This window comes from Erinaceus europaeus, chromosome 3, assembly GCF_950295315.1.
Source record: "Erinaceus europaeus chromosome 3, mEriEur2.1, whole genome shotgun sequence".
NCBI classification, from domain to species: domain Eukaryota; kingdom Metazoa; phylum Chordata; class Mammalia; order Eulipotyphla; family Erinaceidae; genus Erinaceus; species Erinaceus europaeus.
Genome location: NC_080164.1, coordinates 106,260,017 through 106,273,142, shown reverse-complemented (window position 1 = coordinate 106,273,142; position 13,126 = coordinate 106,260,017). Strand labels below are relative to the sequence as shown.

The 13,126-nt window shown below is 50.2% G+C and overlaps 2 long non-coding RNA genes across 2 annotated transcripts; one reads left to right on the top strand and one right to left on the bottom strand.

Moving 5' to 3' along the window:
• Positions 1 to 4,493: 4,493 nt before the first annotated feature.
• LOC132537691 (uncharacterized) lies at positions 4,494 to 5,473 on the bottom strand. Its single transcript, XR_009549152.1, has 3 exons — positions 5,394 to 5,473; positions 4,900 to 5,028; positions 4,494 to 4,540 (listed from the first exon to the last, which is right to left on the bottom strand). It is a non-coding gene; the product is annotated as an uncharacterized LOC132537691 (long non-coding RNA).
• A 2,357-nt stretch (positions 5,474 to 7,830) lies between these two features.
• On the top strand, positions 7,831 to 12,554 carry LOC132537690 (uncharacterized). Its single transcript, XR_009549151.1, has 3 exons — positions 7,831 to 7,916; positions 8,358 to 8,410; positions 12,231 to 12,554. It is a non-coding gene; the product is annotated as an uncharacterized LOC132537690 (long non-coding RNA).
• Positions 12,555 to 13,126: the final 572 nt, after the last annotated feature.

Genomic DNA, 13,126 nt, shown 5'->3' with positions numbered 1-13,126 from the left:
TACACAAAATTCCCACCCCCAGAATTCCATATCTAATACCCATCCCCACCTTGATAATTTCCCTATTCTTTATCCCTCTGGGAGCTTGGATCCAGCATGCTTAAGGTGGTAGGTCTGTCTTCTATAACTGCTTCTCTGCTCAATATGGGCATTGGCAGGTCAATACATACTCCCAGCCTGTCTCTCTCTCTTCTTCCTGGGGCAGGACTCTGAGAAGGGAGGGCTCCAAGACACATGGTGGGGTCCTCTGCCCAAGGAAGTCAGGGTAGCATCATGGTGGCATCCTGAGTGGCTGGAAAAGTACTAAAATATAAAGCAGACATATTTTCATTGTATTTCAAAGGGCCTGTGGCTACATCAGTTTTTTTTTTCCCTGTGCCAGAAATCTGATATGCAGGTGTATCCTAATTATTGTCTGGGAGGATGATGTCAAGCATGGCTGGTGAAAGGACCAGAAAGCTGAATCAGGAAAGAGTAACTCCCAAATATGGGAAAAGGGGTATAAATATTGTTGACTGTAAATCTATTGATTTGATCTGATCTGGGGCCCATATTCAGCTTAGGAGTCTGTGTAACCTGTGCAACCCTATAGATCTGAGCTCACATTCTGTGGTCATGAGTAGGAATGTTCCAAGCTGCCCCAATTTGAGGAACCATCTGACAGTGACTAAAGAGTCATCATTAAGAAATGCCAGCCTGCTAGCTATCTACAGAAGGGGGTGACCCCCAAGCCCCCACTCTTCACCTGCACTATTCACACCTTAGGTTCATGTTTAGGCAACAACTTGTCTGGGTTTATATGTTAACTCTCTTTTCAGCCACCAAAATCCAGATGCTAGCATGATGCCAACCACACTTCCCTGGACAGATGACCCCATCAATGTGTCCTGGAGCTCTGATTTCCCAGAACCCTGCCCTACTAGGGATAGAGAGAGACATGCTGGGAGTATGGTTCGACCTGTCAATGCCCATGTTCAAAGGGAAAGAATTACAGAAGCCAGACCTTCTGCATCCCACAGGGACCATGGGTCCATACTCACAGAGGGTCAAAGGATAGGAAAGCTATCAAGGGAGGCGATGGGATAGAGAGTTCTGGTGGTGGGTATTGTGTGATATTGTACCCCACTTTTCCTATGGTTTAGTCAATGTTTCCTTTTTATAAATAAAAAAATTAATAATAAAAGAATCCACTGTTCCTGTGGTCATACTTTAGATATTTTTTTATAGGACAGAGAGAAGTTGAGACGGAAGGAGAAGATAGAGAGGGAGAGTAAGAGATACACCTGCAGACATGCTTCCCTGCTTGTCAAAAGACACCCAAGCAAGTGGGGAGCCTGGCACTAGAACCAGGGTCCTTGCTTGGGTCCTTAAGCTTCCTATCATGTGGACTTAACTTTGTGTGCCACCACCCAGATCCCCAAAATTTATTTCAAAATAATAAAATCCATATACTACAAACCCACAGTTAATATCATATTCTACATTTAAAAAGCAGAACATCTGAAATCTGCAACAGGACACTATGGTATAATGTCATAAAGTACATTGCATGTGGTGTTGGAGGTTTTATCCAGAGCAAGTAAATACAAGAAATAAAAGGAAACACAACTGTAAAGAGTTGACACTCTCATTCCAGTAGGCTGAAGATGGCACCTACAGCACCTCCGGAAGTTGTGCTGAAATCAGGGTTGGGAAGGACTAAGGGTCAGGAAAGAAACAGAGGACCTTCTGGGTGTCTTGCAGGCTAGTGAAAAGGTGCTGGGGGCCCCAGGAAGGTGAGCAGATGGAATTGAGTAGGGGAGCAGGGCTGGGTTTCCTGGGCTGATGTCCCAGGTCCAGCATCAGGAGACCCCAGATTAGCCTCTGCCTGGCTGGGAAGTGGCATCCCCTGTTGGTGGGTGAGCAAGGTTTTGGGGTTCTTGTCAGGGTGACAGTGGAGAGGCAGAGCTCTCGGTTGCGCTGACAAATAGGGCCAGGTCAAAGCTCACTGCAAGAGCACAGACATGGAGGGAGTTTGTGCAAAGCTATCAGAGTCCCAAATGTGCTTCAGCTGTCAGAATAACTCCCTGCAGGGCAGGGACAGGCACCTTGGGTTGTCCGAGGGAAGCTTGTGTATGTTTGTGTTTTGATGTTTTTTTATCACTTTATTGGGGGATTAATGGTTCGCAGTAAAGTTGTTGACACATGGGTACAGTCTCTCATCTCCCTGTGGTATGTAGGTGTCCAGAGAACACTGTTACACTCAGTCCCAAGTAGTTCCTTTTCCACCATCACAAATCAGGACACAATGCAAGCCCCCTCAACCTGTTCCTCCCTCCTTCCCCAGCATCTGTTCCTTAGTGTCATATACTCTCCCCAACCCAAGTTTCAGCATGTGTATTCTCCTTCTATCTTTGGTTCTTAATGAAAGAGGTGAGTTAGTGAGGGCGGGAGGGAGAACACATCCTCTCTGCTCTGTTTTCACTGTTGTCAAAGTTCTCAAACCAGCTGTGTCCAGGCTGCTTAGTGGGTCCACGGGGGCTGCTGTCCCCACCATGAGCTGGGTCATCTTTGCTCTGCTCCTGGGAGCACCTCCCCCTCTGACAGAATCCCAGAACCTGACCCTCCCCTACTCCACTAGGCCTCCCCAAGGGGCTTGGACAGAGCAGGCCACAGAGCATTGTCACACAAAATCATCTTTAATCTAGTTGGGGTCCCTCCCCCACCACACCCTCCCTCTGTAGGCCCTCTCCCCTCCCACCCATAAGTAACCAGTCAGAACACCCAGTGATGTAGAGAGGGCCAGGCTCCTTGGGGTGGGAGGACTGACACAAGGTGAAGGGCCCCAGGCCTGTGATGTAGGATGAGGCCTCAATAGCCTGATAGGTGGGGTACTGGTCTCAATGGCCTGACAGATGCCACACAGGCCTGTGAAATGGGGTGAGGCCCCTGACCTAAGAACTGGGGTGCAAGCCCCAGGCCTGAAAGGTAGAGTTCAGGCCACAGTGACCTTAGAGTGATAGGGGATCAGGCCCTAAGCCCTTAGATGGAAGTGAGTCTTCAAGGCCTGAGAGATGGACCACAAGCCCTTTGCCAGGAGAAGGGGTGAGGCTCTCAGGCCTGAGAAAAAAGTGAGGCCCCAAGTCCTGAGAAGGAGTTGAGGTCCCCAGTTCTCAAAGGTAGGTGAGGCCACCTTAGTTCAGGCTCCCTACCCCCTATTAGCTGCCAACCATCCTCCTGCTCCTCCAGGCAGCTGAGGAGGGCACCTCCTCTTTGGGGATGAGGGCTCAGCCAGCCCTGCAGAGCCCCTGGGGAGGGCTGTGCTCCCAGACTGGCCAGGGGCCTTTTCCAGTGGGCGCTTTCTGGACTTGGCTTCCTGAGCGGGGGCTGCAGGAAGGTTCTTTCTCTTCAGGTGTGCACAACGTGGAGCCCTTGGTCTCCCAGAATAGAGGTTGCTGTGGGCTGTGGCAGGCTCAGGGCTCAGTGCAAAGCCTGGGGGCAGCAGGCTGTGAGGAGAGGCCATGAGGAAAGCCAGGCTGGGGAGAGGCTCCTCATCCTGGAGGGTTCCTAAGACAGGACCCTGTGAGGCACCTCCAGAGTGTCCTGTGTCCACAGGAGTCTCAGTTGGTCCTGAGGGCTCTTGCTCACCCCCTCTTCTGTTCACATCCAGAGAGTGCTGCTCAGGCAGCTGCAGAAGAAGGGACAGAGCTCAGTGTGGGGGCTGGGACTGCCAGGGGCCTGGTTCCCACAGCCCAGCTTAACTCCCTTCTGCCCTTCCCCCTGTGCCCAATGTCCCCCTTGCCCTGCCCCAGGAAAGAGGAGGCTCAGGTCCCCTGGGTCCTGATATGAGCTAAGTGCTCACCTGTGTGGGGCTGAGTCCTCCCTGCTGTCCCAGCTCCTCAGCCAGGGTTGAGAGGTCCAGCTCAGGGTCTGGGGAGAGCAGCTCCTCCAGGAATTGGGGGTTCAGGAGGGCCTCTGGCTGGGGGAGGAAGGGCTGTGAGCACTGGACAGGGGCCCTTGGAGCCAGAGGGGCAGGGAGCCTCCTGAGCACAGTGTGAGGCCTTCAGCCTGGGGAAAGGACACAGAGCCCCCAAAGGAGGGGACTCCCTCCGCACACACAGTGCTCTCAGCAGACACCAGGTAAGAGACACTGAGGTCTGGACATCTCCAGGTTGTGTGGAGGAGAGCCCTTCTCTGGACAGCCCCTGGTGTGTGTGGTGAGGTCCTCCCTGGACACCCCAGGCCCAGAGCTCTGGCCCTGCCTACCTGGGTGAGGAAGTCCTCCTGGGAACACAGCTGATCAATAAGACTCAGGACATCCATGTCCAGGGACTGTGGCAGGGGTGTCCCCTCCACATCCATGTCCTGGGCAGCCCTCAGGGAGGTCTTCAGGGGGACTGGGTGCCTGGGTGGGCTCTGAGATTTGTGTGGCTTCCTGGGGGCAGCCTGAGCCTGGAGGCCACTGTGGGGGATACAGCCTGAGAGGCTGCCAGAGAGGCTCTGCATCTCCTTCATCCATGTCAACTTCTGCATCTCCTCCTGGGCCTCAAGCTCCAAGAACCTGGGGAGATGGGGACAGTGCTGGGGGAAAACTGGACTTGTGGGGGCAGGCAGGCTGAAGGAAGGACCACCTGAACTTGGGAACAGGTCTGAGGGACAGGGAGGCACTTGGGGTCAACTTGGACTGGAGGCAGATGGGGAAGGGGCCATCTAGAATGAAGAAGAACAGACCTAGGTAGACCACCCCCCCCCAGGCTCCTTTTGTCCTAGGTTGTCCATGTATGGGATCTGTCAGATTTGGGGGATAGGTCTTTTACTGGGGGGCCACACACTCTGGACTGAGGGACCTGGTACCTCTGCCACACGCTATCAGCAACCAGCCTGTACTCATTAACCCCTCAGCCTCGGCCCCTGACTCACCTCACAGCCATCTCATGGAAGGCCAATCGCTCAGAGGCTCCTGTGCGCCCCCATTCCTGCAACCCTAGCTTCAGGCCCTCCTCCAGTGACATGGTGGGCTCCCGGTGGGCCAGGGACCTGAGCACTGGGCTGAAAGACCACTGCCACTCAGACCAGCCCTTTAAGAGCCCTCCCCCCCGAAACATTTCCCCCTGTCCCTCTCCAGGGAGGAGCTCCCCACACTGTCTCCAGGATGTCCTGCAAGTGTCTGAGCTGAGGGTGGAGGGACACAGTATCCATGTATGGCAGGGGAACTGTACAGGAGCTGGGGAAGCCCTGAGACCTGAAGGAGGTGACAAACTGCAGGGAGGCTTGTGTGGGGACAGGCCTGCAAGGGGATACTGGGAACAGAGAGAGTCAACCTTTAGCCTTCTCTATTGCCCCAGAGCAGGGGGGAGTCCCTATGCTGAGCCCTCTGGGGCCCTTGGGGACCAGGGCCCTGTGGGAACACTCACAGAAGGAAGCAGGACAGTGCTGCAAGGTCCTGCCTCTGGGGCAGACGGGTCCACACCAGCTTCTTGAATCTTTGCCATCTCTGGAAGTTGTCACCCAGGCTCTGACGGTCACTTAGGCCATCTGGGTGGGCTCCGGGCATGTGGGTGGCCAGGCAGGGCTCTCTGGGTGCCCCAAAGTGGGTTCCTGATGCTTCCCAGTTTGATGAGGGCTGGTTTAAGAGCACTGCAACCCCTGGAGCCCTGGCCTGAATTGGCACAGGGGAGGGCACAGCACTGCAGAGACCAGGCCCAGCCTCTCCTGACACAACAGGCCCCCTGGGCAAGACTGGAAGAACCCCAGGGACCCCAGCAGGGATGGCTTCCCTGAGGAGATGGGGCAGAGGCTGTTCCATGTGTGCTTGAGGCAGGAGGCTGGGGTTACACAGAGGCAGTGCCTCAGCTGGGCTGATGGAGGAGTCCAGGACCACGTCCAGGTCTGGGGCCAGTATAGGAGACACTGTGGGACCTAGGAGGGGTGTGTGGGTGGGACTTGTTCACCTGAGCCTCTCAGTGCCCTTCAATCTGTGGGCATCAGCTAGGACTCTCCTCACCCAGGGTCTGTCTCTTCTCCAGGGAGAACCAGTATCTCTGATCTCTGCCCTTCTCTAAAACAGGCAGTCTCTGAGTGCCCTAACCCCTCTGAGGCCACTCTGTCCAGAGCTGACTCAGGGCTCTGTGGGCTCCACCCAGGTGAGCTGTCCTGTACCCAGGGTCCCCCCTTCCTGGACTTCACCCTAATTGCCTGTCCCCATCTGTGGGTTTCTCTCTGGAGCCCAGTGTCTAAAGTCCACCCCTAACAGGCTTACCTCCTTCTGGAAACATCTCCAGAGACTTGGGTCCTGTCCCCCAAGTCCTAGCTGCCCACTAACCACGGCAATACAGTCAGCAGAAGAGAGTGGAGAAGAGCAACCTGCTCCAACAGCTGCTCAGCATCCAAGTGGAGGCTGTGTGCATTTGAATTTGAACAGTAGAAGGATGCACCCCCAACATTCCACAGTGGGGGAGGGGCCCTGGGAAGGGGTGCTGGGTGGGAGGGGTATTCCATGGGGCTCTGGCAGGTGGGCAGTGCCTAGGGTGCCCTTCATAGTGTTCAGTTCCTGCATGAGGGACATTTAGGACTTGTTCTGAGTGTAACCTCAAAGATTATCCTTGCTGATCCCTTCTCTTCAATTTTTCATGCATTAGCTCATTTTTGTCCATCTTTCCCTCTTTAAACTAGAGGTGTTTTTTTCTTTATTTCTTGATAGTAAAAAAAAAAAAATACACCATCCAATTTTTATTTTCTTTAATTTTACTTTTCATATTTACTAATAGCCCCCAGGTTTATCTTTGGATCTGGGTGTTGGTCCCACAAACCAAATCTCCCCAGTGATGTCTCTATGACACCAACACTTTATAGACATTGTGCTATTCAGTCCTGTCCTCATGTGCAGGGGGATCCAGTGTACTGTTTTGTCAGGTGTACTGGCCACTGAAAGACTCACAGTACTGTGCTGGGGACCAGCGCTCAGGCCTCCCTGCACAGCTCAAGTGCAAGGTGATGGAGGGCAGGACAGGCCTCCTGGGCAAGGGAGCAGCCTCTCTCCCTGCCCCCTCCCCCATTTACACACACACACACACACACACACACACACACACACACACACACACACACACACACACACACACACACACACCCGCGCCCAAGCAAACAGAGGACTCAGAGCCCTAGCATGGGCAAAGTTGTCTGCAGCCTCAGTTCCTAAGGCTCTGAGCCCGGAGCTGTGCTCCAGACTCTGTGCAAACCCCATACCTAGAGCAGGGCTCAGGAGACAGGGGCTTCCCCTGGACCATGAGGGCTGAGCACCTCTGTGTGTATCTAATAGGCCGTGGTGCTTGCCAGCATCCCAAGGAGACCCAGCCCAGGCCCTGTTCCCATTCTTCCCAGTCCCCTTCCTTTCAGCTCTGTCTTGCAGGGCGCATGCGCGAGCGCTGGCCAGTGCTGTGTCCACGGGGCTGCCTCCTCCAACTGACCTGCACCTGCTGCTGGGCTGTTTGTACTCGCGCCCCAACCCCCACCTCGAGGATGCATGAGCAGGTGGGCAGGGACCTTCAATGGCGGCCATTGCTGGGATATGAGGACCCCAACGTGTCTGCACTTGAAGGAGGTGAGCCTTTGCCCAGCACCCCAGCACTTAAGAAGCTAAGGCAGACATGTTTTCAGAGCTCCTGCCAGTGAGGCCTCTCAGAGATCAGCGTATCTCAGGGCAGAGCCTTTCTGCATGCCTGAATATAATTTTTCCTGCATTCGTCCTGAGTTGGCAGTGTGTGTGTGTGTGCGTGTGCGTGTGCGTGTGCGTGTGCGTGTGCGTGTGTGTTGCTCTGACTGGTCTGTCTTTCTGTCTTTCCCTACAGTTGCCAATAACCCCTTTGGACACCCCTAGCCATCCCAACCTGGGAGCAGAGCACCACAGAAAGGGCAAGAAGGACCCCACCACAGGGTAGGTGAGGGCTTGAATTTCCAAGCAGGAGAGATGGCTGGGAAGAAACCCCACACTCTGAAACTCCCCTCAGAGAGAGACCTGATGTAACTAGGAAAATAAAGACACCCTCCCAGCCCTTGTTCTCCCATCATGGAGACTCTGAGAAAGACTCCACACATAGGGGCTGGGCCTCCACAGCCCTCTGCCTGGTGGAGATGGGCGGACCCATGGTCAGCATTGCTTCCCCTTCCCACCCCTTTGCTTTTCCATGTAAAGATGGGCAGGTGGTGGTGCACCTCCTCAAATGTACACATTTCAGTTCACAAGGATCCATGTCCCAGCTCCTAGTCCCCACTGGCAGGCATTCCTCTCCACCCACCCCACCCCCCCAATGTTTTTTTCTCTATTCAAAAGTAAATGATATGTAAAAAGTATATGACAGAGGGGTGCTCTTTCTTCTCAGGGAGTCTGTGAGGGGGCATTCATAGTAGTGGTGTGGAGGGACTGGAGGGACTGGTGAGTACCACTCAGAAATTGGGCATGGTGACTTATGTGGTTTAGAAAGGTGGAGGTGGGGTTTGGGTGTAAAAGCTAGGCCTGTGAGCTTCTTGGGCTCCCTTTTTGTTCAGATCATCATCTAAGTAGGATTTTGGCTTCTCTCTCTCTCTCTCTCTCTCTCTCTCTCTCTCTCTTTTGCTGTCTCTCATGTTCAAACATGTGAATGTCCAGTCCTATTAACTTGTAGTCATAGAAATCATGATTTAATTAATATGAGAGGGAAAAATGATTTAATGTCTGGAAATTTTTAATGCACAGGCCGTTGGCTGAGTCTTTGAAATGTTGACTTTCTTAATCTAAAAGATTAGACCAGTGGTCTGGGAGGTGGCTCAGTGAACAAAGCATAGGACTCTCAAGCTTGAGGTCTTGAGTCCAATTCCTGGCAGCACATGTACTAGAGTGATGTCTGGCTCTTTTTCTCTCCTCCTATGTTGTTCATTAATGAATAAATAAAATATTGTTTGAAAGAAGATGAAACCAGAGAGAACAGAAGCATCTGGTTGCATTACTCTCTAAGACAGAGCTATATACTAATAATGTCAAAGGACATAAATTATGGTGATGTTGTCTATAACACACCAAATCCTAACAATTTGATTTTCAAAGTTAACCCAATTGCCAAGTAATTAGATTACAGCAGTAACTATCTATTGTCTCCTTAAACCCTAAGAAAGCAGAAACATTCTACTTCCTGTATAGAGCCTATATTTACCCCAATCCTGGAACCTCTAGGGTGGGGCTCACTTTCCTGCATGCTTCTCTCAATTTATCCCAAAAGATACTACATCTGCTAATCTCATCCTAATTAATGCAATAGTTCCACCTTAGCATGTTTCACTTCAGACTGTATCCAGAGACTTCAGGGATGAATGTCAACCCTTCAACCTCATTACTTGGGTGAGGCCTTTCCTTTCATAGGATTCTCTAATTCCACTTCAGGTGGTTCACTTCCTAACAAAGTTGCAAACTGTAGATACAGATCAGGTCCCATGAGATAAGGCATATGTTCACATATATCCATAAATTAGGGCAAGATGAATACTTTAATTCAAAAGTGCGCAATAGTCTTCACTGAGTCAGTATATGCAGCAAGCAAGTAGAAAGACCTAAAAAGATGCCATAAAGTTCCTAATGAAATAGTGTCTGCTAAGACTTATATACCCTCCAAACTTACTTCCTATTATACTTCCGTCACTCACTCAAAGGTAACCATATCAAAGTAAGGACTGCAAAAGCTTAATAAAGGAAAGAGCCTGGCATACTTTAATGACGACTCTTTAGACACTATCAGGCCACCCCATCAGCTAGTTGCAGAGTCCTGAGATTCCCAAACAGACATGATGGGCCTAGACCTTGAAAAAATTCCTCTCTCCATTGTTACTATTCACATCTATTAGAAACGACACAATAGACCTCCCCTTTTTCCCCCTGAAGACCTTGCTCTCAACTTGGATCAACAACGGTAGAGAATGTTCCATCCTGTGAAGGGAGGATGGGAAACATACTCTATCTTCCACCTGAGGAAGATGGTTTCTGTAATTGGGGCTGCTTGGGAAAGTTCCTACTCATGACCATAGAATGTGAGCTCAGATCTACAGGGCTGCAGAGGTTACATAGACTCCAACGCTGAATATGGGCCCCAGATCAGATCAAATCGATGGGGTTTACAGTCAACAGTATTTATACAATTTTCCCATATTTGGGAGTTACTCTCTCAGATCCAGCTTTCTGGACCTTTTTTCCAGCCATGACATCATCTCCACAGACAATAATTTGGATCCACATGCCTATAGTTGTCATGCTCTGGAAAAAAAAAAAGCAAACAAAACAAACAAACAGAAAACTAGTATAGTCATGGGCTCTTTTTAATATAACTAAAGTATGCCTACTAATTATCTACTGAATGGAGACCCCTCCCCCTCTCTTCATCTGCACTAATCCAGCCTTTAGGTTCATGATTAGTCAACAATTTTCATGGCTCTATTTTAACTGTCTTTTCAACCACCAGGTTCCAGATGATAGCATGATGCTGATTGGAATTCCCTGGGCAGATGACTCTACCAAAGTGTCCTGGAGCCCCACTTACGCAGAACCCCACCCCACAAAGGAAAGAGAGACAGACCAGGAGTATGGATAAACCTGCCAAAGCCAATGTTCATCGGGTAGCAATTACAGAAGCCAGACCTTCCACCTTCTGCACCCCATAATGACCCTGGGTCCATACTCCCAGAGGGATAAAAAATAGGAAATCTATCACGGGAGGGGAGGGAATGGGATATGGCGTTGTGGTGGTGGAAATTTTGTGGAGCTGTACCCCTCTTATCCTATGGTTTTTGTCAGTGTTTTCTTCTTTATAAATACAAATTTTAAAAGTGGTAACATTTCCAAGACTATTGGATAAGAGGGGTACAATTCCACACAATGTCCACCCCCAGCACTCCATATCCAATCCCCATCCCCACCTTGATAGCATCCCTATTCTTTATTCCTCTTGGGGCTTGGAACCAGGGTGCATAAAGTGGAAGGTCTGGCTTCTGTAACTGCTTCTCTGCTCAACATGGGCAATGGCAGGTCGACACATAGTCCCAGCTGTCTCTCTCTTTCCTGAGAGAGAGCTGTCTCTCTCTCTTTCCTCCTGGGGCAGGACTCTGGGGAGGCATGGCTCCAAGACACATGATGGGGTCCTCTGCCCAAGGAAGTCAGGGTAGCATCATGGTTGGTACCTAGTGACTGAAAAGGAGCTAAAATATAAAGCAGACATATTTTTGTTGTATTTCAAAGGGCCTGTGGCTATACCAGGTTTGTTTTTTTTCCCCCCCTGTGCCTGAAATCTGATATGAAGGTGGATCCTAAATATTGTCTGGGAGATGATGTCATGCATGGCTGGTAAAAGGACCAGAAAGCTGAATCTGGCAAGAGAGTAGCTCCCAAATATGGGAAAAGGGTATAAATATTGTTGACTGTAAACCTCATTGATTTTATCTGGATGCGAGGGTGATCTGGCTGTGACATCTGTCACCCCATTGATCGCAAGGGTTGATTCGGCTGATCTGGCTGGCTAGGCGGGTGTCCCCTTCCTCCCTCAACGCTCCATGTGCATCCCTCCTGAAGCTGCATGCTCAGTCGAAGAGTACGTCCTTCCCGGAATAGAGACGGACCAGTCTTCGGTCGAGGGTATACGAGTAGCTGCGCTCCCCTGATAGAACCTCCAAACAAGCTCTCAAGGTCCATTTTATTTTATCTGATCTGGGGCCCATATTCAGCTTAGGAGTCTATGTAACCTCTGCAACCCTATAGATCTGATCTCACATTCTGTAGTCATGAGTAGGAATGTCCCAAGCTGACTCAATTTCAGGACTCAATTTCAATTACCCATCTTCCTCAGGTATAGCATAGAGTATGTTGTCCAGCCCCCCTTTAGAGGATGAATCAGTCTCTACTCCAGTCTACCAAGTTGAGGGCCAGGTCCTATGGGGAATCCACAAAGGGGTCTGTTTTGTTGTTCCTAATATAGATGACCAGTAACCATGGAGAGAAGGATTTTTCAAAGTCTAGGTCCATCATGTATGTTTGGGAATCTCAGGATCCTTGATTAGGGCCCTAGCTGATGGGGTGGCCTGACAGTGACTAAAGAGTCATCATTAAGATATGACAGCATACTAGCTATCTACAGAACAGATAGGCACCCCTACCCCAACTCTTCACCTTCACTACACAAGCCTTAGGTTCATGATTAGTCTACATCTTGTTTGGCTTTATATGTTAACTCTCTTTTCAGCCACAAGGATCCAGATACTAGCAGGATGCCCACCAGACTTCCCTGAACAGATGACCCCACCAATGTGTCCTGGAGCTCTGATTACCCAGAACCCTGCCCTACTAGGGAAAGAGAAAGACGGGCTGGGTGTATGGTTGACCTGTCAAAGCCTATGTTCATAGGGAAAGAGTTAAAGAAGCCAGACCTTCCACCTTCTGCATCTCAGAGTGACCTTGGGTCCATAGTCTCAGAGGGAAAAAGAATAGGAAAGCTATCAAGGGAGGCGATGGGATAAAGAGTTCTGGTGGTAGGAATTGTCTGATGTTGTACCCCCCTTTTCCTATGGTTTAGTCAATATTTCCTTTTTATAAATAAAAAGTAAAAAAAAAAAAAAGAATCCACTGATCCTGTGGTCATGTTTTAGATATTTTTTTATAGGACAGAGAGAAATTGAGAGGGAATGTGATGATAGAGAGGGAGAGAAAGAAACACACCTGCAGATCTACTGCACAACTTGTCAAAACCCCCCTGCAAGTGGAGATCCCATGGCTAGAACCAATATCCTTGCTTGGGTCCTTAAGTTTCCTGTCATGTGAACTGTGTGTGCTACCACCCTAATCCCCAGAATTTATTTCAAGATAATAAAATCCATATATGACAAACCCAGTTAATATCCTATTCTACATTTATACAACAGAACATCTGAAACCTGGAACAGGACTTCTGCTTGACACAGTGGCGGGATGCAAAGGAGAGAGAATCCAAGCACATAGGGAATACAAATCTTATTTTTGGGTCAGACGAGTGGTTCAGACCACATGGAGCCAGCCAAAAGAAAAATGGCTGTGTCCTCCTACCTCACCACTGGGCAAGAGAGCGCGAGCAAGGGGAGGGAGAGTAGGTGGACTTTTTTAGGT